The following is a 27,459-nucleotide window of genomic DNA, read 5'->3' as shown; positions in this document are numbered from 1 at the left end:
TGAGAGATAGGTAATAATCTAGGAATGTTGTTTGAGTTTGAAGAGGCGGGCTTCGTGGTTAACAAACTTGGACGGATCGAAGCAAAGCTTAGACTAAAGAACAAAAGCTTCCCAAGATGTGAGTTAGTTCGTGGAAGACAACAAACGATACCACTGCATCGCGTTCCCGGTCATGTGAAATGCTACAATGTCGTTCTTCTGATTGTCTGGGGTGGCATGGTGATGGAAAAAATGTTCAATTTGAAAGATCCATGAGAGAATGTTCTCACTGGAAAATAATGGCATCTCCATTTTAGATAAGCGAGTTAGTGGTTGAGAAACTTTACTACCCTGTCCCATGATCTATCCTGCGATGTTCAGGCCGAGGTAAGAACTAGTCCCGGTCATCACTGAGGATGATGGCAGTAAGGCCGAAGTGTTGGAGCGCTCCAACTTTCGATAGTTTGAGTAGTATGTCAGACATCACCATCTGTTAGGCGGCAATTGATTTTTCAATCGCTTCGAAGAATGAGTTGTTCTACTGAATTGAGACATAGAGCTTTTCCATCTTAGAAAGCATGGAATCTTGACACTCTTGTCAACTATAGACAAGTGCTCGTCCATTACCCGGGATCGCATCATCACATCTTTCGTCATGTGCTCGTCGGATCTCAATGAAAGCACCAATGTTGTATGTCCCTAGACAGATAGTGGGGATTATTGGTAGAGTAGTGAAAGGAGAGAAAGGGAAAAGATTTTGGAGCAAGCCAGAGGAGATAAAAAGAGAATCCAAGAGATTTTCTATCCCCTTTCCATCTTCGTAGATTACTTTTTATATCAAAATCGTAATTGTCTAAGCCTTGGCCACGTGCCCCCTTAACCATTGGTTAAGGATTACAGTCCCACCCTGAACGATACATCATTAACTACTAATTACACAAACTTGTATGCCATTACATAATATATTCTCTGAAACGTGTGACATTTGTCAGCATCATGTCGTGCCTTAGTTTTACCGCCTTTTGCCCACTACTTGCCACACCACCATTCTCGTCTCTTTCATTTATCCTGGCTTCTACATCGTGGTGCACTATATTTTCTCATGTGTTCTTTCATAGAGACTGCTATGCTTTTGCATCAAGTACTTATTTCTATTCATGACTACATCCAGATTGGTTTCTTGAGTACACTACCATGAAGTAATTTTTCCTATTAGTAAAATGAATAGAACATTAAAAGAAAATAAACCATGGATATTAACAAATAAATGCTTTGATATCATACCTTAATTATGTTCATCATACTTTAAATCTTGTCAGGTAGGATTTCATGTGCCAATCGTTAATATGAAGAGGTGCTAAATTGTAGCTCCGAACAAGTTGCCCACAAGAGAAATTCAATTAAAAGAACATCAATTGCAAATCAAGAACAAAAATGCAAACATTAATATATATATATATATACAATCATATATATAGTTCAATATTTGGTTAGCTCATACTATAGTTTTCATTCTTACTCAATATTTGTAAAGATTCCCTTACTTTTCATCGTTACCCCTCTCCTACTTCATGTGAATTGGCCTCTAGAGATTGCATGATTCCAGTGAAGATTTGATGATGAGGATATGAGCAATGGTCTCATAGAAGTGAAACTCTAATTTAATAAGCAGCAATAGAAATTATTAATGAATGGCTAAAGAAAATTACAAATAATTCAGATAAAATTGAAATTAGAGCATTAATGCTCTAATTTCAATTTTATTTGAAGTTCTTTCCTTCTTTTAATTATGGATAGTATTTTTGTTAATAATCCTGTTTGTGCTCCATATATTTCCTTTGAGCTAGTGTCTTGTGTGTTTATTATTGGAAACGGTGGATAGTATTTTTGTTAATAATTCTGTTTGTGCTCCTTATATTTCCTTTGAGCTAGTGTCTTGTGTGTTTATTATTGGAAATGGTAACTTGTTTTTAGATTTCTTCTGGGCATCAATTGTGAAATTTACAATTTGTTCCTGTAGTTGGAGTATTTGGTCCTTTTATAGTTTAGGAAGCTTCTTTTGAACACTCACATTCTGATTCCTTTTAGTTAATCACATGGTTTTATGGGTGCTAAACATTAGTGGGCTTCTTAAAAGTTAAAACAATTGTTTTGTTTAGGTGTTTTAGTTCTTCATTTGGAAATTGGAAGTTTCTTGTCAGTATTGCTTGTTGTGTAAATCTGTTTCAATAATCTGTAGTTGGTTTTCTATCAATTTTTTATGGTTATTAATTAAGCAATGTGATGAAGTGTTCCATACAAGTTTCAGTTTTGTGCCTTTTGTGCTACCATTTTTGTTTCTATAGGCTGTTGATTTATATGTTGTAATAAATTCATGTCTTCCAAAAGAGGGGCAAATTTTGTCAGTGGCTGTTTATCCATCTGAGTTTGGGCTCAAGTGCATGGAAATAGAAGCAGTTCATGGGCCATCTGCTCTTATTGACTCCAATGAAGGAGAGAGTGATGATGAAGCCGAGATTGACAATCAAAGATTGCCTGTTTATAAATTAAATAAGCTAAGGTAAATGGCAAAATGAATTTTATATCGTTTAATGTATTGTTTTCGACTTCTTGTGTACTGGTTGATAAACTGAGTACTCTGTGTTAGTGTTATTATTGTTGCATTTCTGATCTGAAGGTGATGAATATCATAGGAAAAATAGTTTCATGGATAAATTCATTGTGTAATTCAATTTGTTTATTTTATTTTATTTTATTTGTTTTTGTAGAAGGGAAAATCCAAATTTTCTTCATGTATTTGATCATCATATGTTTCTAATCCTGCCCATATTGTTGTCTGCCCTTTCATTAATTTATCTTCCTTTACAATCAACTTGATGACAGAAATTGTAGATTATGTAATTTGACTCCTTGAAGTAGTTGTCAACAAGCACTCAATACAGTTGCTAAAGCAATGCTGGATATTTCATACTTCAATGGTTTGATCTGAATCACAATGATGACATAATATTCAAAACTTAATTATCACATTAAGATCTTTATATTTTGGTTTGGAATATATAAATGAAGGAGGTGACATTTAGTTTTTGCCTTATTTTATACGTGGATATTTCATACTTCAATGGTTTCTCCATGTATTGATCTTGGCTCTGTTTTTCCCTCTTTAATTATCCTCCAGGTATTACTATATCGTTGTAGTTTGTGATTCAAGGCTATTGCAAACCACATATATAAAACACTCGATGACACTGAGCTTTTAAAGACATCCAATGTGTTTGATTTGAGGTTTATTCCTGACTCAATGGAGTTCAAGCATCCTCCTCATGAAATCACCACCGAGGTACTTGTTCACAGTTTGGATTTTGTTTTTTCAACTATTTACTCTCAGAAGATTATTCACTGATTGTTAATCAAGGAAAGAATAGAAAAGGCTTTTATAATTGAGAGAGAAATGAAAACACTTGGCAATTCCTTGCAATCCTCTCATACCTTCTTTTATGCTTCTTTGTCAAGTGCCCTGTGATTCTTTGTTGGTGAGGAGATCATTTGTGCTCATGTTTGCACATAAGTTTTTCAATTTTCACCTTGTTTTGTCTTTTCTATGACAAGCACCAACAAGCTAAAAGGAGCCAGAATTCCATACCCGTGCTTTGCAGCATAGCAAAGTCAAACTTTCTTGGGAGGAAGATGAACCACAACGCACAAAGTTAATGAGAAGAAAGTGCAATCCCAACACAGCTGGTCTGCGAGCACTTATTGGCATGCAGACATAACGGTAAGAATTTGCTTCCGCTAGTGTTTGGCAGAGCATCTTACTTATTATACTTTCTGTTCCTTCCTGAACTTCTAATAACTGAACCTTCCTCCACTATTATGGGTGTATCAAAGTATACTTTCTGGTCTTTCTGCTAGTGTTTGGCATAGCATCTTACTTATTATACTTTCTAGTCCTTCCTGAACTTCAAGGAAGACAACGTTCTGTGTCACTCTTGGTTCACTTTGTTTTTATTTCTTCTTTTCTTTTTAAATGATTTAGTTTTGTTGCTTGACTGCTGGATGTCTTGATACACTCTACTACTGCTCAGTTTATCTAGGTATACTTTTCTCTGTCATTGATCTTTTTTATATATATATATATATATATATTATAGTGATAAGCATTGCTTTGTTGCTACTTTAGGTGGGTATCATATGGAGGAGAAGGCAGCAAAAGCTTATGATTTGGCTGCATTGAAGTATTCGGGAACATCCACTCACATTAATTTCCTTTTATGATTTAAATAGAGGCTCTAATCAATTTGATTTTCTATTATAAAATAAAATGATCTTTGATGTTTTTTTTCTTCCCAGACATAATCAACATGGAAGATGGCAAGCAAGAATTGGAAGAGTTTCAAGAAACAAAGACTTCTATCATGGAACATTCAGTAAAATATAAATCTCATCAAAAATTTTAGATATAAATTCATACAATGCAAGCAATTGATAGCAGATTAATTTTGCAGAAATACATATATATATATATATATATATATATGTCATTTATGTTTACAAATCTTTAATAATGCTTGTTTAAGATTATTAATGAGTTAGTAATCATCGTTAAATGTATGATATTGTAAACTATAAGCATAAACTGCGAATGAAATCTTATTTTTAAGCTAAAAACATTTGCTCATCTTCATCTTTTCAGGTACCGGTTGATAGGTTTGATTTCTTGAAAGAGCTTGGGTTGTGATAAATATTGAAGTGCATCTCGTACTACTATGTTATTGGGGAATTAATTGTATGGCTGTGAATTATTTACCTACAATAATCTTCACATTTTTTGTAGTATTTAATTTTTTATTCAAAACAAAATATATATAAATACTTTTTGATTTTGTAACTTTTTGTACATAAAAATTCTTATTAATAAATGTTATTATATAATTTTATTTTTAATTTAGTTTGTGTTTGTGAATGGTTTGGGTATGAATATGATGATTGATCATTAATTTTAAATAATTGTTTAATATTATTCTCAAAAAATGAATATTGAATGGGTAGGTCAAGAGGGGTGTAACGGCGGATTGGATCCACCCAAAAATTAACTAGCGGCGGATTTAATCCGCCGCAATAAATCTGTCTAAAATTTATAGCGGCACTTCACATCCGCCGCTATAGGCATATAAAAGTCTATTCCGACTAAAGTTTTAGTGGCAAATTTGGTATCTGCCGCAAAGGGTCTATAGCGGTTAAAATACACTTTATAGTGGCAAAAAAATCTGCCACTATAGCCCTATGTATTGATTGGTCAAAATATTGTGACCACGAACTCTAGAAAAAAAAAATAACTGGGCAAAAGAAGCCACAAGAAGCCAAAGTATCATTCATGTACTATTGACCGCTTGAGGTAAAAAGTGTTGCTGAAGAAGATTTTGTTGGTGAATATTTGCTATCACTAAAGGACTAATACCTTAGTGGTATTAACTCGATTGGGAAAAATAAGTTTAAAATATTTTAAAAAATCTTGAGTTTGAGTCTTATTAAACATCGTGGTGATAATAAATCTCCAATTTACTGTCCAAACCCCATATTGGCTTGTGAGGGAGCGCAGGCTGAATGATCAATGTCCAGTCATCCACAGTGTAGATAATATTTATCACTTAAAACAAAAAAATATTTGCTATGGATGCCCCCAAATGACAAAAGTGAGAGAGGAAGAGGTGTTACCTACTTTTCGATTTCAGGGATAAAGCAAAGTCATATGTACTAATAAACTCAAAATTATCATCTCAGCTTCATAATGTATCCCTTGTGAATCATCAAGAATTTTTTTAATGTGCCAACCCAACAGCACTAAAAAATATTTGGAACAAATATGAGAAACTGTTATGAATATTTATCGAGTTTGAAAATATAAAATTTCATGACAACTCATTAGGACAAAACGAAAAGAATAATACTCAACAAATTATATATAATAATGACACAATAAGTAGAAATTTCTTTATTTATCCAATATGGAATCTGTAGATAAAAATAAATAAATATATTACTAAAACTCAAGTTAACAATTGTTCATTTGTTTGTCATTCTATTTATGTAAAAAATAATAACAAGTTTATCCAAAAAATTAATTAAAGAATTCGCCAATCGGTCTGTCTGGCAAAGCCAATTGCTGTTTTAATATGATAGTTTTAATAAAATTGTTTTCGTCCCCCAATGGCTAATCCCATCATAAGATGCTAGAAATGATAAAATTTTATCTCATTTACCAATTTTAAGTATTTATTATTTTCAGAAAAATGTTCCATTGAGTTCATCTTTGAGTTTGATAATTTTTTTTATTGCATTTTTCTTATTTGCATTTTAGCCTAGCATGTTAAATTTGTAATCTCGGAAATTTCAACTACCCAATTTAATTAGGATAAACAAAAATAGAAAAATAACATGGAGACCCTAGTAAGATTCAAAAAGATCTCCATGTCTCTAAACTATTTTATTTCTGTTTTTGTATAAAGCTTGAAATATTACATGGGAATATATATATAAATTTTAGGAATGTAGTTTCATAATAATAATAATAATAATAAACTTAAAAACACTTTATTCATTTGTTTGGTTTACTATAAAACAAATTCTTGAAAATAAGTTACTATTGCTAAACATGGGAATAACACATGAGAATGAAATTTTATACCCAACGCCATAGAGAATATAGATTGTCATCTGTTGTGAGGATGATATGTACCTAGGAATAAATAGTTATTGAGAATAGTTTCATAAAATTTCTACCAAACATCATAATAGCATATTCCTGGAAATCTTATATTAATCCCACATATATACCAAACATATCCCAAGGGCGTTTGGGATAAGGTTTGAATTATTACCATAAGAATATGGATTTCCATGAATATGAATTTCTAGAAATGATAAATTAAAAAGTAAATTATTCCCTTATTTGGTTTACAAACAATATTTTTATGTAATATATTATTAATACTAAAGAATATTTTATTTTTTGTTTGATTTGGATACAAGATTTCTGAAAATATAAATAATTTCTCCAAAATAACGCTTAAAAGCAATATTACCAAAACAACATAAATCAACTCAATTTGTCGGCACTAGTCTAAATTCTAAAATGATTTTAAATAGTATAATTAACAAAGCCATGGTTTTATTACAAATAAAGCCATGACTTAACAAAATAAGTAAAAATAGTTAAAATACAAAATATAAAGGTCTAATACTATAGAATCAAAGAGGATGTGACATGAAAATAAAAATTGAATGTTTTTTGTCATTTTATTCATATAAGCTTATTCCAATATCATGAAAATATTTTATATCTAATCCTATAGGAATATGGACAACTATTGGTTGTGGGAATTATTTGTACCTGGAAAGAAATATTTCCCATAAATAATTTCATAAATTTTAAACCCAACATGGAATAACATATTCTTTCCTTAAGATTCCTGAGAATCTTTATTTTTTAAATTCGTATTTTCAACTACTTTATTGATATGAAAAATTTACTATGTTACCCTTCTATAACCTTTTCTTCATCTTAATTTCTTAGTGAGCTCTTGTCAAAGCAGAGGCAAAGCAAGGCTTGGCACGGTGACAAGCTCATCTCACCCAACACCCCTGCATGACGTTGAACTACGGTGAGCCTGGAGAAAGCTTGCATTGAGGCAGAGCCAAGCCCATCAAGGCGAGCTTGACCCCGGCATTGAGCCGGGACAGTGGACCTGTTGGTCTTTCTTTGCCTTAGTGAGCCAATGGCTAGACGAGTATCGGCTAGGTTTTAAACCACCAAACCTTGTTGGTGAAGGAGGAAAGATGAAGACGAATAATATTAAACAAGAGCAAAAGAAGTATTTTGAGATAAATTTAATTAAGTCATAAAATAAATGGAATGAAATTAGAATATTTTTGAAAGGCAGAACTTATAGAATATTGGATAAAAGTCAGGGGCCTTAGAAGGCATGTTGAAGTTTAAGAAGGACTATATTCTCATTCTTCTTTTTACAAGGGTCAGTATTCTGAATGTTGGTCCATTAATTTGGAATGATAACATGCTTTTAGATAAACCTTTTTTTTTTTAAGTTAAAGCATAATAGCATTTACACCAATAAGTTATATGAATGTTGCATTATATATATATATATATATATATATATATTACATATGATTTGAGCCAAACCTTGCTGGTTAAGGTGTGAAAATGCTCAAATTTTAGTAATGACATGTTCTTGTTACCATATAATATATAATTAACATTGGAAAAAACGTTAACAAGTTCAATTTACCTCCATACCGATAGAGTTGGCACTTTATTATTATTATTATTATTATTATTATTATTATTATTTTCTGAAATGAAGCTTTTGATTGATTTAGTATTTTTTCCCCCCTAGAATTAGAGATCGAGTGTATGATGGATTTGATCAATGAATTGTCAGATTTTTTTTAAATAATTTTTTTTTATTTATAGTTTCTTTAATAATATTAAAAAATAATTCTTTAATTTTCCAATGTCATAAATGAGACTTAATTCGTAGGAAAGTTTGATACTCTCTCAACGCGTATGAAATAATTAAGACATACTGCTTTACAAGAACCATGCATAACATGTGAAGTCAAAAGTTTTTCAAAACCCGTAATTATTAATATAATTCTCTGCTAAGTACATATATTCTCTTCTTCAACTTCAACTCAAATTCAATTCAGTAAAAAAAACAAATAGTTATTAACAATAAGTCAAATTATTATTTTAAAATTGAAAATAGAGTTTATTACCTAAAAACTTTTTTTAATTATGCAATATATATCATAACTAAATTTTACCCTACACACACTTTCACTATTATTTTTGGACCATGCATTAATTTGAAAGGTATTAAACCCTCAACCTCTTTTGTAAGAGTTAAATGCCTTAATCACTTAATCATTGTAACAAAGACATGTATCTAATTTTTTTTATATAAAAATATTTAAATCTTGTCTAAAGTATTTGTGCATTGTTTAAGATATATATCTATTTATTATATTAGATACCTATTGATTAATGAAAATTAATAATATAATAAAAGAAATGAAATGAGTAAGCTAAACCTAAGAGAAAAGTATATTTTAGTGGGGATTATTTTTAAATGTGAATAAGCCACATGTTAGAGGTATGCACAAACATGAAATTACTATTTTATCACACATGTGTAATCATCCTGCTTGAACCAAGGTTCTAATCCACCTCTTTAAAAAGTTACAAACACTCTATGCAAAAAACTCAATACCAATATACAAAGATATCATTTAATATTTTTTGAATTTTTTAACTATGCTTTTATATTTACTCCACAATTTGAGTCCAAAATGAATTCATTTTAGTTTTTGTATTAAAAAATGTAAGAATTTATAAACCTTCCTAAACTCTTACAGAAAAAAAAAAGTTTTAATCTTTATTTAACAAATATTTTTAACATTTTAATCAAAATAAAAAGATTGAAGGACTAAGCTTCCATTTATATACTACTTGAATCAAAAATGGGTTCAAAGCCATTTTTTTAAAAAAATATAGTTAGTTAATTAACCATTCTTTAATTTTACAAATAAATGCCCTTCAAAACATCTATAACCCAGGCTCAAAACCATATCCATGTTAGACTTATCAATCCTTTTGTTAGTAAACGGGTGGATAGCCAGATGGTATGATACAAGGGTGCAAAAGGGAGAGCAAGAGTTCAAATCCTTCCCCTGGCAATATTGGTGATGTACTGTTCATCCACTGTACATTTAGGACTGGCACTGTTCACGAGCATGTGTGTGGGTCTCCTCTAGGAGAAACAATAGTTTCACCCCTCCAGGGTTGTAGGACAAAGAGATTTTTTTAAGAAATCCATAAGTCTCCGTAACCAGTGCATCTTTGTACTAGTCTGTTCCTTTAACAATCTCTTAAATGGGGGGCACTTATCGCCTAAAAAAAAAAATGATGAGTGTATATTGTTCATGTATTTCATATCTATTTGTACACTCATTTGGCATGTATTAGAACCATAATGTGGAAATCGATGTTAAATATCATGTGTTTTGTATTAACAGGCTTAGGATAGTGCTTAAAGGTGAGAGAAATCCAAAAGAAGCATTATAGGACCAAAACGATATGTTTGGAGCTCTCTCGGCATCATTGTATTAAAGACAAGGTAAATTTGGTGGCTTATGGGCAGCTTACTGTCGTCTTTACGGCCGTAAGTCTATGCCAGAAGACCTTGCGTGTGATACCATGTCTTGATTTTTGACCTCGTGCCTCTTTTTTGATTCTTGTGCATGCATTAGGGGTAAAATGGCCATTCAGCATAGTGGCATCCTTGCATGATTGCACAGTAGGTTGTGTGTGAAAACCAACCGAAAACCAGAGGTAAAACAGTCTTTTGGACTCATTTCTTTCTATTTTAAATTATTAAGGACATTTTGGTAATTTTATTTTATTAAAAAAAATTGAAAATCAAAGGATAAGAAGCAACCTGGCACCTTATCTTTTCTCTCATCCCTTTCTTTCGTCTATGTTTTCCCTCTTGTTTTCCTTATTCCACCGAACACCCAATCCCTGGAAAAAAAATTTGTCGGTGAGCTTTTTTGGTGAATCAACACTCCTATTCTCTTCCTCTCATTCTCCCAAGCTTGGTAAGGCTTCGATTCAAGGTTTTTTCCTTGTATTTTCTTCATATTAAGTCATTTTTGAAAATCTTTGAAAACCTAGAAATAAACCTTGGTTTGAGTTGTTTTTTGGCTCAAATCGAAGCCAGTGTCGTGGTTATTCATTTGTGTGTATGTTTATAAAGAAATTTCGTGATTTAGTGTTCTAAATCGACAAGAAACCATTGTTTAAGGGCTAGTTTACTGTAGTAGTACTTTTGTAGCAAAACCGAAGTTACTGTAGAACCGAAAACCCTTGGTCTTTTCTTGTATTTCTTTGGTCCAAATCGAAGCCCTTCTTACTTGGAATCCATTAGAACTAATTTTACTTCGGTTTGAGGTCGTTTGGATCCAAAATGACATCGTTTTTCACTAAAAGCCTAGAGTTACATGTTCAACATGTAACATTTCACTCGCATGCATTTTAGTTTCCATTCTTGTGGTCATGGGTTCTTAGATTCCCTGCTTGATCTAGGTGGTGAGGCATCTTCCAAGGGGAAGGAAATTATCGACCAGCGAACGCGTCTCGAGACAAGATGACTGGTTCTGTGAGTGGTTTAATTGTTAATTGCATAAATTTTATACGAGTATTATAGTATCTCTTTACATGTTTTATATCATAAAATTTGATGATAAATCATATTTCATTTGATATATATATATATATATATATTGAGCATGGAGTTATTTGTCAAAGATGATTCTAGTATACTTATGCGTATTTATCTTGAAAGAAACATGTTTACATGTAAATGTATTTTACATGCAAATGGAATATGGATTGATGTATATTTCCTTATTTATCATATGCTTGATTCCTCGAGTTGGAATTGGAAAGAATTGCATTATGGCATTTGGGTTTTGATCGTGACAGCGGACTTCAGTCCGACACTTTATTGTGGGGTTCCACGACCCGGCCTAATGGGAGGCGGCGTGGTCAACCCTGAGTTTATCTTAGTCAAGAGGTGCCCAAAGCCATTAACAGGGGGTCTTTTATGTGAGATACCCGGGGTCACCACACGGGAATATCAATGGCCAACACCAAGGAAGGCAAGCATTGTGAATTTTAAAAGTCTTAAAAACAACTTGGTGGTCCCATAGCTAATCGCGGCCACGATTAGCTTGGGAATTGTTTGAGGCCAGACTGTATTTTTGAGCGGTGCTCAATGTGTTGGAAAATACTACTTACTTGTACTATCTATAAATCATTTTGTTATTTGCTAGTCTGTGGAATACTTGGAACTCCTTTTATATGTTAGTATTATTGTGGTAATTACTATTGAAAATACTGTACTACTTAGTTATATCTATGCTCGACACCACTCACTGGGTAACGTTTGTTACTCACCGCTCTCTTTTCTTCTCTCTCAAACTGCGATGTTGGATTGGGTTGTGTTGGGCAGGCAGTAGAGTGACCTACTTTTTTCCTTGGTTTAGGTTAGTGTGCAGTGTGCATGTAAACTTTATGGATCCTATACTTTGTATTTGCACTTTCTGGTTGTAATTGGAACCCTGGCTGGTTCTGTTGTTGTTGTTGGCTTCTTCTTTAGTCAGTTGTGTTAGCAGAGTTGTTTTGAGCCTTACGGTGACTTAGAAGTGGGGCACTGTAAGGGTCCACTCCTTGTTGTCGTGGCGATTACCACATTCTCGACTAGGGTAGGGGCATGACACTGCGGACTTGTGCTCGAAAGGAGGATTCAGAGCCAAGTCAGAGGACCTTACAGGCAAGGCTTACGTCCATAAGGATGCTCGTAAATACCATCCTGAAGAACTTACAACTACAACATATGCCCGTAAGGTCAGTCGCTAGAAGTAGAACAGTGATGCTTAAATTCCAGTGTTTATGGCAGTAAGTGGCACCGTAACGAAATTAGAAGACCTTACGGATGGGGCTTACAATCATAAGTAGTCTCATAAGGCTCGTAACAATCCTTCTCAGCTCCTTTACAGCCTAGCCCTTACGCCTGTAAGCAGCCCGTAAGCAATCGGGTATAAATAGAATTTAAGAGGATTTCTAGGGCATAATCTATTCTATCTCTCTATTCTTTGGGGCGATTCTTGAGGGTGAGATTGAGGAAGAAAAGGGTTGAATCTCCAGGACCTTAGGTAAGATTAGGAGAGGGATTTGGCCCAGCATTCAAGGGTATTGGAGATCGTAACCGTCAAGCTTATCTTGGTGGTACACGTGGAGTCTACCTCGGTGACTCTCCATTCATGGGATTGATAAGGTTGTTTTCATGGATACTATGTTTACCTTTATTATTTGTATCTTAAATGCTTGGCCTCCATTAATGGATGGCTATTTTGTAGGTGTTTGGGCATAGTTGAACTCTAGGGTTTATATTTTGTGACTTTGGTTGTTGGATCTCTTATGCTTTAATTGATTTTTCATTAGCAATCATATCTATTTGAGTCTAATTGTGTGAATGAATGCTTGATGGCTAACGAGGCAAAAGCCTTAGCTCTCATATCTTGTATTGCTACGTGACGAGAAGAAATTCCCACCTAGCATAGATTTACCACAATTTTAGAGGATAGTGGGTATCCTCTGGTTGGGGTATCTAGGAGACTTTATCTCCCACAATCCTTCTGAGTGGGTTGATAATAATCTTTATTCTATTTGCAATCATGTGGAGTAGATTTTAGGATAAATTACATATCTACTTTGTATTCGGATTAGGGGCAATCTCTCTTTAGGGAAGATTGTCTACTTAAGAGATAGTCATTAGCCACAATAAGGTTTCATAGAGTGTTAATACAATTGTGTGGATGTCTATATCAACTCTGCACCAATTCGATTACACTTCGCCTGAGAAATCAAGGTTTTTTATACTTTTGGTAAACTTTTGGTTCAAATAGGATTTCATACTTAGACAACCATTATCCTGTATTTCATAACCCTAGAGGAATGTTATGCCCAGATATCATTCTCTTCCTTGAATTCTCTCTTGTAATTTTCTCATATTTCCTAGCTCTCTTTTGGTTTTGTTTTCACATGCTTCACGTACTTCATTAGGTTAATTTTTCAGATTTAGAGTCATTACTAGTATTAACCTCCTTCATTGTTGACCGACACTTTACACTTCAAAGACACTTTATTAAGCGATCAGCCCGTACACTTGTGTGTGTCCCTATCAAGTTTTTGGAGTTATTGCTGGGGAAAGATTAGTGATATTAGGAACATTTGAATATCTATTACTTTAGCCATTTCTTTTCTTTTTCTTACATTTTATATTCTCTTTCTTTTCGATTGTTTTCTGATTCTTTTTCTTTTGTTTGATTTCAGTGGATGCTACCAAAGGGCAAAGCTCCAAGATTGGTAGAAGGCAAGAGTAGTGAAGAAAGAGTGATCAGAACTAGATTGAGAATAGCTCTACTGAACGAGACATGATCTTTGACAGTGAGTGTTGAGGTAGAGCAATTAAACAACATGGTAGATCAAGGGAATAGACACCGAACCCTTTCTAGTTATGCTCATCCCACTCTTGACGATTCTTAATCAAGCATAGTAGGCCCACTAGTTGCTGCAAATAATTTTGAGTTGAAGCCTGCTTTTGTACAGATGGTACATAATTCAGTTAAGTTCAATGGACTACTTAATGATTAAAGTCAGTAAGGTTACAGCATAAGCGCGTGAAGGCATTGAGAAGGAAGATTGACAGTTTGTTTACTTAAGAAGCAGCTGCAATCATGGCTTGTGATACTTGCAGGGGAGGACACACTCTCTTAGACTGTTCTATTGTAGGGGTACACGGTGCATGGACCCTTCGAACAAGTGGATTTCATCAGTAGTACCCCCAAATAGCAAGGGAATCCCTATAGTGGCATGTATAACCCTAGATGGTGGAATCACCCCAATTTCTCTTAGGGAGGTCAAGGACAATATCAGAAACACCACCAAGGTTTCCTCCACACCAACAGAATGACAAGAGACCCGCATTATAAGAAATGCTAACTTGGTTTATTTAGAGTATGAACATCAAGTTCCAACATTCGGATAATAGGTTCTAGGGCATAGAGGCATCATTGAGAAACCAACAGGCTTCTCTTTAAAACTTGGAGAACCAAGTGGAACAGATTGCCAAATTGTTGTCTGAGCCACCTCAAGTGAGTCTACCAAGTAACACCGAAGCCAATCCTTGTGAGCATCTCAAGGCAATCATTCTTAGGAGTAGTAAAGAGTTGGGGAAGGGTAATGAGCATGTGATGAAGAAGGAAAAGAGGCCAGAAATTGAGGTTGTTGAAGGTCCGGCAAGGGAAGGAGAACATAAGCCGATTGATGAGAAGAAAGCACCACCGGTAGTGAAGGAGTACGTTCCCCGCCTCCCTTATGCTTCAAGGTCATAGAATGACCGCACGAATGAGCAATTCAAGAGATTTCTAGATTTGTTGAAGAAACTACACATGAATGTACCGTTTGTTGAAGCCTTATCTCAAATGCCAAAGTACGTCAAGTTTCTCAAGGACCTACTCACAAATAAGCTTAAGTTTGAAGAGGCGTCGACGGTCACATTGAGCAAAGTAAGCTCAGCGTTGCTTCAAAATCGAATGCTGAGGAAACAAAAAGATCCAGGGAGTTTTACTATCCCTTGTAACATTGGTGAATTGGTGAATGAAAAAGCCCTAGCGGATCTAGGTGCTAGTATTAATGTGATGCCATACACCATGTTTAGGAAACTTGGACTTAGTGAAATTAAACCAACTAGGATGACCTAGCAATTAGCGGACTATTCCATTAGGCATCCTAGGGGAATCATAGAGGATGTATTAGTTAAGGTTGACAAATTTATCTTCTCGCTAGATTTTGTGATTCTAGATGTAGATGAGGATGTTGAAGTGCCACTCATTCTTGGTAGGACATTTTAGCCACCTCACAAGAATTTATTAATGTTAGTAATGGTAAAATGATACTTAGGATTGGGGTTAAGGAAGCCATTTTCTCTTTATCAGATGCAATGAAAACACCCTTCTACTTTTGATGACACTTGTTTTTCTGGATGGAACTGACTCACTTGTTGATGAATGTGTATAGGAAATAATGCACAAGTAGCCTTTCGAGGAGTCAATGGATGACCTTCATGTTGAAGATTCCATCCTGTTATTGAGGAAACCACGTGAAAAAAACAATGGATAGAGATCACTTCCCCCAAGAAAAAGGCAAGAGAAAACCTTTGCCCAAAGAGTTAACTTCTGACTCAGTCCACTACATCGGTAAGTTCCCTATTTTCTCCGATTTGGCACTTGGGCATTATTGCAAAGATGTTGATTGTGGTCTTGAGGAGTGTTTTTACTTTGAACCTCCATGACTTGTGCATTTTTGATATGTCAAACTTATGATGTTAAACAAGTGCTTCTTGGGAGGCAACCCAAACAAGTTTTCAGTATTTTGTAGTCTTTGGGAGTAGTTGTTTAGTGTTGTTGGGGTTTGAAATAAACTACTCGGCTGATTGTGATTTTCATTTGTTGGTTGGATGTTCATGACCATAGAGGCTCATTTTTGTGCTTCCCAGGTCATATGTGTATTTGAGCTTAACTGTAGGAAACAGGGAAAACTCTGTTCAATTTTCAAGAACTCTTAAGGGCTACTTATGGCTGTAATCACTACTGTAAACCTCATATAAATAGCTTTATGGGCATATTACGCTCTTAAGCCACCCCGAAGGGGAATTTGAGAGAGCATTACGAGTGCACTTATGGTCTATAAGTCCTAGAGAGCACAATTCAGAAGTTCTTTAACAAGTCGATTACACTCATAAGTGAGGCCATAAGGGTCATTTAGAGCACCTTATGGCTATATCTTAAACCCTTAAAGGCAATAACCTTCTGGGGAGTTTAGCCTAAGTTATTTACGGTTGTCTTATGCTCGTAAGCTAGACCGTAAGGGTAAAACAGAGAACTTTTATGGACTATAGTGCTAAGCCTCTTACGGTCATAACCTAGGTTGTAAAGGAGACGTACCCTAATGAGGTAGGCCTTACGGCCATGATACACCATAACTGTTCATGTAGAGAGACTTACGGACGTGGCTTACACCCATAAGTCGCCCGTAAGCACATAGGGTTTAAGAGCGGTCGATGACCTTTGATCTTCATTCCCAAACTGTTTTTCACTGAACCTTGGTCGCCGGTGCTTGTCTCTCCTCCCATACTCTTCCATTCATCTTCCTCTTCTGTTGTTTAGCATCTTCCATTCATCTGCCTAAGCTCGTATCTTACAGCCATCAGATCACCGTAAAGATGGCTTTCCCCTATACTTATGGCCGTAAGCCTTCCCATAAGCAGGTTGTAAGCACTTTAATGGTTTTCAAATCTCGTATTTAGCATTCTAAACTTTGCACCTTTCTTGTGTAGCATGGTTAAAGCAAAGAGAGCATCTTTTGGACTGGGCAAGAGGAAGAGACCCGAGGCGTCGACTCAGGTACAACCACAATAGAAGAGACATTGACTCCTCTGGTTCCCTCAGCCCCTACTTTTACAAAGGCTCGTTTCCGAGAGCAGTTTGCCTACTTAAGGATGAAGCGGTTTGGTCAGTCCTATACAGTGGATTGGCTTGTATTGGCACAGTTAGGGCCTGAGAAGGAGGTCTGGGGGATGTTTTAGTCAGGCAGTTGGAGCCGGCTTTTTTCATACGAGGAGTAGACTTACAGAGAGCGCACCATCAAGGTCCTGTCAACTTTCAAGGTGGATAGAGGCTTAGTGGTTTTTTTATAGAGCCGGCTCTATCAGATTCCAGTTATTCTGGGAGCGGCGGCGGCTATCCTACACCTTTTTATCTTTACTATGGGGGTTGTACGACATAGATTTTATCATCACCCTGCAGTATGAGCAGGTACTGATTGACTTCCCTGTGGGCGTCATAGCCAAAGGAGGTTGGCAGTATCTGAGTCAGGGACGCAGTTACGAGCCAGGCCTCACCAAGGCCTCGTTCCTCACCCGCTCGGCTCATTGATATATCCACGCTACCATGGCCAGTACTTTTGCAAGTAAGGAGGATAGCACTGGAGTGGTGATGCAACATGAGTTCTTATTTCTCTACAATCTGGTGGAGCATCGTCCCATCCACCTAGGCTACGTGTTGGCAAATTTCCTTGCTCATCAAGGCTAGCATGTATGCCCAGATGCAATCTTTGCTGACCCCTACATCACATGACTTATCAGAGGGATGGGGTTAGAGGATCGACTCCATGGGCAGGAGGTGGTTGGCGGTACCTCTCCCTCGAGCCTTGACACTCTATGGCTGATGGGGATGATGGTGTGTCGCAATGGGCATTTCATCCTCACCCCAACCATAATACAGGCGCCAGCAGAGGATGAGGATGAGAATGATAAGTCAGATGATGAATCTGATAGTTAATCATCCTTACCGTCAGCTACCGAGCCTAGCGGTCCATCTAGCTCAGCAGCAGTTCCTCCTCGACGATGATCAGAGATTCGGGAGATACAAGCCACGATATTACAGCTGCAAGAAGGCCAGCGGACGATCATGGCTACCCAGGCATGGATGGAAGCCGACCTCGGTCGTGCAATGGCTCTACTATCACAAATGGTCCCTCCTCCGGCTCTGGCTCCCTTTGTATCGACTCCTTCTCCGTCCCCACATCTACCAACAAATATTGCGCCATCTAATGATCCCAAGCATTAGTTTTATTTCTGTTTTGTATTTTCATTTTAGACTTTGTATTCATTATTGGCAAGGGTTGGCCCTGCCAAGTTTGCACTTATTTTGAGACTTTTAGTGAATTTTTATTTTCCGTTTTGTTATTTTTACTTTATCGAACTTTAATGTTCTTCTTTTACACCTCGCAGGACTTATTAGCAACACCTACCATCCTCAATTATAAAGGGGATGCTCACTCGGTCAATTCTTGACCTTGAGTGACCCCACATTGCTAAGGCACAACAATGGACACACTAGGCTAGTTCTAAGCTTCAATGACTTCATAAATGTGAACCAGGAAAGTAATTGTATTCCACTACCTCCCTAATATTATTTGCATTGCCTTGTATGTTCCTCTTTTGCACACATTGAGGATAATGTATGATTTAAGTATGGAGGAAGGGTTTAGATTTCATTGTCACTTCTATAATGTGCCAACTTCCAAGTGTGACTTATGATGGTGTTTGGAAATGTAGAGGAGTTTCTTAATATTAGGGCAGACACTTGCGAGTTTGTTCCATTGTGAGTCTATTTTTTTAGTGTGCATGATACTCTTGGTTATTCACCTAATTAGAGCATAGAACATCTTTATTATAACGACTTAGACCATGCTATACTTCCTTTAGTTTTATTCATTGTACTTCTTGTGAAGAAAATTTTTGTAAATTTGAAAGAATTTGTTTCAAAAAGAGAGTGAAAAAGTTGAGAAATGGAAAGAGCTACTCCTATTAGAAGTGTGAAGCTACTCTCGACAAGTCGTATACTATATATGCCATAATAAGAGAAATAGCTACCTCTATAGTTGAGTGAAGCCTACCATAACTTTGTTAGTAAAAGATGCGGAAAGAGCTGCCTCTCTTATAAGTGTGAAAGCCTCTCATCGTTTACGGGAAAGGGCTACCTTGGGAGATGTGTGAAGCTATCGCATCGTGCATGAGAAGTTGTTTTTCTGGTTATTTGCTTTTAGAAGTCCTCTAGGTCGAAAGAAGTGAAATAGAAAGTTGTAACACACACACACACACGCAATGATAATCTTGAATAGAATTTGCACTATTTCTAGAACTTGAAATTTTTAGCATTCTCGTGTTGTGGAAACCGGAAGTACTTGTGAAACTCCTAAATTCTTTAGTACCCGAGGTTGCACACTTCTTCCTCTTGGTTTGTAATGTTCTATTTTGCTTGAGTACAAGCAAAAGCTTAAGTGTGGGGGATTTGATGAGTGTACATTGTTTATGTATTTCATATCTATTTGTACACTCATTTGGCATATATTAGAACCATAAAGTGGAATTCGATGATAAATATCGTGTGTTTTGCATTAACAGGCTTAGGGTAGTGCTTAAAGGCGAGAGAGATTCAAAAGAAGCATTGTAGGCCCAAAATGATAAGTTTGGAGCTCTCTCGGCATCATTGTATTAAGGACAAGGCAAACTGGGTGACTTACGGGTAGCTTACGGTCGTCCTTACGGCCGTAAGTCTATGCTAGAAGACCTTGCGGGTCATGCTTATACCTGTAAGGAGGATTCAGAGCCAAGTCAGAGGACCTTATGGGCAAGGCTTACGCCGGTAAGGATGCCCGTAATGACAATCCCGAGGAGCTTACAACTACAGACATATGCCCGTAAGGGCAGTCACGAGAAATAGAACAGTGAGGCTTATGGTTCAGCGTTTACATCCGTAAGCGGGGCCATAAAGAAATCAGAAGACCTTATAGATGGGGTTTATGACCGTAAGTCATCTCGTAAAGCTGGTGACAATCTTCCCCAGCTTCCTTACGGCCTAACCCTTACGCCCGATAAGTAGCCCGTAAGAAGTCGGGTATAAATAGAACTTAAGAGAATTTCTAGGGTATAATCTATTTTATCTCTCTATTCTTTGGGGCGATTCTTGGGGGCGAGATTAAGGAAAAAAAAGGGATGAATTTCCAGGACCTTAGGCAAGATTTGGAGAGGGATTTTGCCAAGTATTCAAGGGTATTGGGGATCATAGCCGTCAAGCTCATTTTGACGGCGCGCATGGAGTCTACATCGGAAACTCTCCATCCGTGGGATTGACAAGGTTCGTTTTCATGGATCCTATGTTTACCTTAATTCTTTGTATCTTGAATGCTTGCCCTCTATTGATGGAGGGCTAATTTGTAGGTATTTGGGTATAGTTGAAACTCTAAGATTTATATTTTGTGACTTTAGTTGTTGGATCTCTTATGCTTTAATTGATTTCTCCTTTGCAATCATATCTATTTGAGTCTAATTGTGTGAATGGATGCTTGATGACTAACGAGGCAAAAACCTTAGCTCTCATATCTTGTATTGCTACATGACGAGAAAAAATTCTCACCTAGCATAGGTTTACCACAATTCGAGAGAATAGTGGGTACCCTTTGGTTAGGGTAACTAGGAGACTTTGTCTCCCACAATCCTTCTAAGTGGGTTGATAATAATCTATGTTCTCTTTGCAATCATGTGGAGTAGATTATAGGAGAAATCGCATTTCTACTTTGTATTCGAATTAGGGGCAATCTCTCTTTAGGAGGAGATTGTCTACTTAAGAGATAGTCATTAGCCACAATAAGGTTTCATAGAGTGTTAATACAATTGTGTGAATGTCTTTATCAACTCATATACACTTACACACTATATAGTTTAGATTGGAGTGCCATACTATTCACAAGAGTGTAAACCCATTTATTACGAGAATGCCACTACCACCAAGAGGCTTTAGGATTAATGCAAAGAATTTATTTCTTACTTATGCTAAATGCTCATTATCAAAAGAATACACACTAGAGAAGCTGAGAGCCATTTCTCTTCCAAACAACAAGATATTCATCCGGGTAGCAAGAGAATTACATGAAGACGAAAGCCCGCATTTACATGTTTTAATACAATTGGAAGGTAGGGCACAGGTAACAAATCAAAGATTGTTTGATATTGTTTCTCCCAGCTCATTTGTTGTCTTTCATCCCAATATACAATCTGCTAAGTCCAGCAAAGATGTCAAGGCATACATTGAGAAAGGAGGTGATTTTGTGGACTGGGAAACATTCCATGAAGATTCAAGAAAATCGAGGACTAAAGGGCAAGCATTAGATGATGTATATGATGATGCATTAAATTCAACGTCGGCGCAGGAGGCATTATAGATAATAAGAAGGAATGATCCCAGAATATTCACACTTCAATCCCACAATTTGAGGGCAAATTATGAAAGATTATTTTACAAACCCCTCGATCCTTACATATCTTTCTGGGAATATTCATCGTTCAATATTATCAGGATTATGAATGAATAGCTGGAGCATAATTTTTAGATTAATAATGCTGCGCAGCCGGTTGAAAATATAATTATTCAAAGAGAAGATTGCATAAGGCCCATCAATCTTATTGTCGAAGGCCCAAGTCGTATTGGTAAAACTGCTTGGGCCCGTTCACTTGGTAAGCACAATTATATATGTGGCCATCTGGATTTCAATCCAGCGACGTATCAGCAAGATGTGCTGTATAATGTAATTGATGATGTATCTCCATCGTATCTACGCCTGAAGCACTGGAGAGAGCTTATTGGTTATCAAAGAGACTGGCAGACCAATTGCAAAAACGGTAAACCGATCCGTATAAAAGGAGGTATACAGTCTATTATACTATGCAACCCAGGTAATAATTCAAGCTACAAAGAATACCTGGATAAATTTGAAAATACTGGTCTGCGTGATTGGACATTGAAGAATGCCAAGTTTGAGTTCTTATATAACCACCTGTTCCAATTGGCCCAAGCCCAAGACAACAATACTAGCCATTCGTCTGGCTGCTCAATCTGAAAATGGACAGTAGAACTGGAGAACTACTTACAGAGGAACAGGCAAATACGGGTGTATTCTACTGGCAACTACGTAATCCTCTGTATTTCATGGTCAAAGATCACATGGACAGACCATGCAACAACAACTGGGACAGAATCACAATGGAGGTCAGATTCAACTACAATCTTCGTAGGGCTCTACGTATAAATAAATGTTGGTTATACTTCCGTATATGGACAACACTACGTCCACATATTGAGAATTTTCTACATGTATTTAGATGTAATGTAATAAATTTCCTTAATAGTTTCGGGGTTATTTCTATTAATTCTGTAATTAGAGCTGTTACACATTTCGTGAGCCGGTTCGAAAGGCACATCATAGATGTAGAAAATTCAGCCCATGTTCAGTTCTATTTGGACTAATGAATGAAATGCTTGTTTTATAATTACCATCAGCATGAAATTTATATTTCTTAATTTAGTGATAACATATAAGAAGACATATAAAATAACAATTTTTCCAAAAGATTAATTGCGCACTACAAATACATTAAAATACTAATAATCGGAATCCTTGCTAAACGGATGGATCAGAAGTCACCAAAACTTCTGGAGCATCTGAGCTTATATTTTTATCATTGCCATCAGCTTAAATAAACGGATTCGCATACGAAAGATCTTCATCATCACTGGCTGCACTCGAGGCTACACGTAGCATACGGAAAACAGACTCTTCGTGTTTGTGGAATGCGCAGACAAACTTGAGTAGTGGTTGGGGATGCTTCCTGATTGCTTGGGCTATACATATGCCGTGGAGGCATTTAATGATCTCCGCAGGACCGTATTCCATAAACAAATAATATACGGCCATGATATCTTGTTTATCCATCTTCTATAACAAGCTATAAAGGAATGGTCTTATTATATAGAGGTAAAATGATGTTATTGTAACGGGTATATTTTTCCGATCAAAAGGTCAACAGAGAAGACATGTGGTGTCGGGGTTACTAAACACCTAATAAGTACATACAGCCGTTCTACAGTTTCTTTTGCCTCCTGGTTGTACATAATAATTTTATATTATATAGTGGGACCCACTAACTTGAATTCTTCGGCAGAATTCTTGGAGAAGAATTCGAGGTGATTATTTAAATTTTTAAATTTGAATTTTACTGAGAAAGATACTTGGTTGTATCTTTAATTCAAATCAACCAATCAGGTGTAGACACGTGGCGGTACGGAGGGGGGCCATCCACAGTACACTTCACTTGAGAAATCGAGGTTTTGTACGCTTCTTGAAATCTTTCGGTTCAAAAAAGATTGTATGCTTAGACAACCATTGTCCTGTACTTCATAACTCTAGAGGAATACTGCTCGGACATCATTCTCTTCCTTGAATTCTCTCCTGTGATTTTCTCGTATTTTCTAGGTCTCTTTTTGTTTTGTTTTCACACACTTCATGCATTAGCTAATTTTCGGATTTAGAGTTATTACTAGTATTCACCTCCTTCTTTGTGGACCAACACTCTGCACTTCAAATACACATTATTACACGATCGGCATGTACACTTGCGTGAATCCCTATCAAAAACTAAGGAAAATTTTGAATAGCCAATGATTTTTTGGCAAATATTCATATTTTTATCGAGGAGGTATGTTCGAACGTCAACTCATGCTGAGTAAGGACACAGGTATTTTGAGGGCGTATTAATTTCACGTATCTCACGTATTTGCACGGCCCTCATAATAATAATAATAATAAATAAATAAATAAATAAATAAAGTAATTGAAAAGAATAATATCCTATGGAATAAGACTAATTTTATTTTAAAAGAAGTATAGTTGGCATGGAATAATATGTCAATCATATGTCTAGGTTCAATGTATATTGGTAACGCATCAAAGTATATATTATGATTAGTTTATTTTTCTTTTTTTTTCATACATTCAAGTTTATTATAATAAAGCATATATTGAACACATGCGGTGAAAAAGAAAGACTCTGGAAGAATTGACGACTTTGAATTTAAAGTTTTAAATTTTTTATTTTATTTACTATTTTATTATAATTTTTATTTTATTTACTATTTTTGCCATCCTTGTAGATTTATATAAAAATTTTTTATTAAAGTTTGTAACAGACCTATTTATATATTGATCATCTATCAGTTAATGCTTATTGTTTTATTTTGAGTGAGTTTTGAATTAAAACTATATATGAAAATTCTTCACCATGTTAGAGTATTCTTCCTCACTTCTTGTAAGATCAAGTTAAAGTATTATCATTATAATAAATTTGTATAATTTAGTTATACGACTAAATAAGCAAAAGTTATACTATAACCTTTACACTTACTGATTTGTTTCTCATTTAGAAACTATGCTTTTGTCTATTTGAGGGAGTTGAAAAGTTATTTGGATTGAATGATAATGATGAATTATTATTATTATTATTATTATTATTATTATTATTATTATTATAATATAATAATTTCATTAAATATTTTTCTTCTATCGCTATATAAATTAAAAATGTTCTTTAAATCTCAAATTATTTTAGACTATATATGTTTTTAAGTAGATTCATCCATTCTAAAAGAAACAAAAATAAGAGTTTACTAAAGTGCATATATATATATATATATATATATATATATATATATATATATATATATCAGTTTATCTAAAGTGCAAGTGTCTGTGTTTGAAATGATACCCATTTGTTTGTCGAAATGATATTTTTCATGTTTACTTTTGATTTTTTATCATTGTTTGAATATCAGTTTATCTTATAATTATTTGTTGGTCATTTCATTTATAATACAATACTCCTCTTTATATATATAAAAATTTCGAAAAGGTGTGAGTTTGGAGTGAAGGTTTATTAGCTACTTTAAAATAATGTGAAACATATATAGGAGCTATCTTCTTCTTTTACCTTATACATTGAATTTTTTTTATTAAATGAAGATTAAAAAAACTCTCTGGTGGTGATTCATATTAAATAAATAAGTAGTTATATAAATAATTATTTTTTTAAAAATTTCTTACAAGAATTAAATTATAACTAAACTTAAATCAAAACCATAAATGTTTGTTTGCGTTGAGATGGAAAAACACAAAATTATATAGAGGGAAGCATACTGCTTATTAAAAGCCTGAGAAGATATTTTACAAATTCTTTTATTTTTTAAAAAAAACTTTGCCTATAAAAGATTTCAGAAAAGCTATCAATTTTTATTCTCATAGAAAACAAAATATAATATAATAGCAAAGCTAGGTCTTTAGCTTAAAAATAACATACAAAATAAATAAATAAATAAATAAATAAGGATGGGAGGAGTGTTCACTTGACTCTTGAGCAAAGTGAGAGGCATTTTCTCAAATAATATTTTTTTTTTTTATGCCAAAAGCTCACCACATTCAAAACCCTAATTTGGCCATGAAATCTAATTCTCTAAACCTAGATGATGCTAAAACCTAATCCCAAATAAGTTTATATTTTAAAACTAAAAAGGATCACTAGGTTTTGTTAATTTGGGACCAAGTACTCCTATTGATAAACAATGGAAACAAAGTCTCATTGGTTCACTCACATGGAAACATCATTCCATTTCTTGAAAACGATCCTTAATGGCTCACTCTACACCATCAAGCAGCCACATCTAACAACCAAATCAATAAAGAGGTAAGAAAGAGAGAAAAGGAATAAAGAAAGTGAGAATATATATTAGTATATTACAATGACAATGGATTGCTCATAGCTATTTAAGTTTGTAGTTAATTTTTGTCCACCAAAGTTTGACATTAGATATTCCACAATCCATTGTTGTTGTTACTGTTTTTTATTATTATAACCACCATAGGGTAACAATATTTGAAAAATACCAATGGCCTCTTGCCTATTAACATCAAATCTCCTACATAAGGTGTTCTTATATTTATCAATGAAGTAGATTCGAACCCTCACTCACGCTAGGTGAGGCAATAATCATGTTAAGGTATTAACTCTATATCTGTGCATATCTTTGACATGGTTTGTCCACTTTGCCAAAATAATAATGATAATATGAAAAATAAAAAAATTCTAAAAGATTCTTGATATGAATTTAAATAGAGGGTAAAATCCTATAAAAATATTCTCTCACTAGAATGTACACAATTTGCATAATATTCACAACTTCTTAATAACTTTAATCAAGAAATTATAACTGAGATTTAAAAATAAAAAATCCTAATTAATTAAAAATGAAAACTAAATACGTAAAAAAATTATTAAAATAAAATAGCGGATTAGTAAAGTTTTCCCAATATATTGTTTTTTTTTCTATCAATGAGATCGATAAATCATGTTTTCTTAACTTATATATATATATATATATATATATATATATATATATATATATATATATATATATATATATATTAGTTTAGTAAACTCTTCTACAAATATATCAAATTTATTATCGAAGTTCTTAGGTTGAATTAATTAACTCTATTTCAAATGTAATGTACTTGGTTAATATTTAGTGTAGAACAAAATACGGATGCACCGTTCTTTTATAGCTAACATTTAAAGAGAAAAAAACACTCTCTTTTATTGTGAGAAGTATGATTTTTTACTTTTATGAGTAAAAACGGAAAATCTCAATCTTTTACTAAGCGGAATGTCAAATATGATAGTTAAAATAGTGCATAGAACAATGAAATCATTACGTAATAATTCAATTATTATCTAAAAAATTCAAATAAAGGTTAAATACTTTAGATCGATAGTCCTTCTATTTTTCTCACGTTGTCCTTTTAGTCTCTATATTTTAATTTGATTCCATTTAGACTCTTTATTTTCTTAATTGGTACAATTAAGTTCAACGTCTGGATGGTTTTAATAGAACCTTGTCCAATGACCTCTTGATCCATTAACACCGGATCCGATACGTAGGGTGTTCATATCATACTGAAGAAGCGAATTTGAACCTCAACTAACGAGGGTTAGGGTAGAGATGTGTTAAGGTATTAATTGTAAGTTTATGCATGTCCTGGTATGGTTTGTGATCCAGCGGTATACTTGAAACCCGTTAATTCGCCTTCGAATGCCCGGTAACAAGTTATCCAAACCCTGTTGATCAAAGATAGCCAGGAATTGGAAAAAGAGTAAATCTTATTACTCAAGAAAATCATGATAACAAAACTGATATTCTCTTGCCCATAGACTTACATTAAATAGGCGAAAATAGCACTAAGAAAGAAGATAATTCGAAAATTTACCAAAAATAGTAAATTCTCAAATATCAGCAAGAAATAAAAAATCTATCAAAATAAAGACTATTGCC

At 34.7% G+C, this 27,459-nt stretch overlaps 1 long non-coding RNA gene across 1 annotated transcript; it reads left to right on the top strand.

Moving 5' to 3' along the window:
- Positions 1 to 3,715: 3,715 nt before the first annotated feature.
- On the top strand, positions 3,716 to 4,392 carry LOC120268708. The gene is made up of 3 exons (XR_005538990.1): positions 3,716 to 3,754; positions 4,160 to 4,214; positions 4,330 to 4,392. It is a non-coding gene; the product is annotated as an uncharacterized LOC120268708 (long non-coding RNA).
- The last annotated feature ends 23,067 nt before the right edge of the window (positions 4,393 to 27,459 follow it).

The sequence above is a fragment of the Dioscorea cayenensis genome, chromosome 9, assembly GCF_009730915.1.
Source record: "Dioscorea cayenensis subsp. rotundata cultivar TDr96_F1 chromosome 9, TDr96_F1_v2_PseudoChromosome.rev07_lg8_w22 25.fasta, whole genome shotgun sequence".
NCBI lineage: Eukaryota > Viridiplantae > Streptophyta > Magnoliopsida > Dioscoreales > Dioscoreaceae > Dioscorea > Dioscorea cayenensis.
This window is presented reverse-complemented; position numbering and strand designations above follow the sequence as displayed.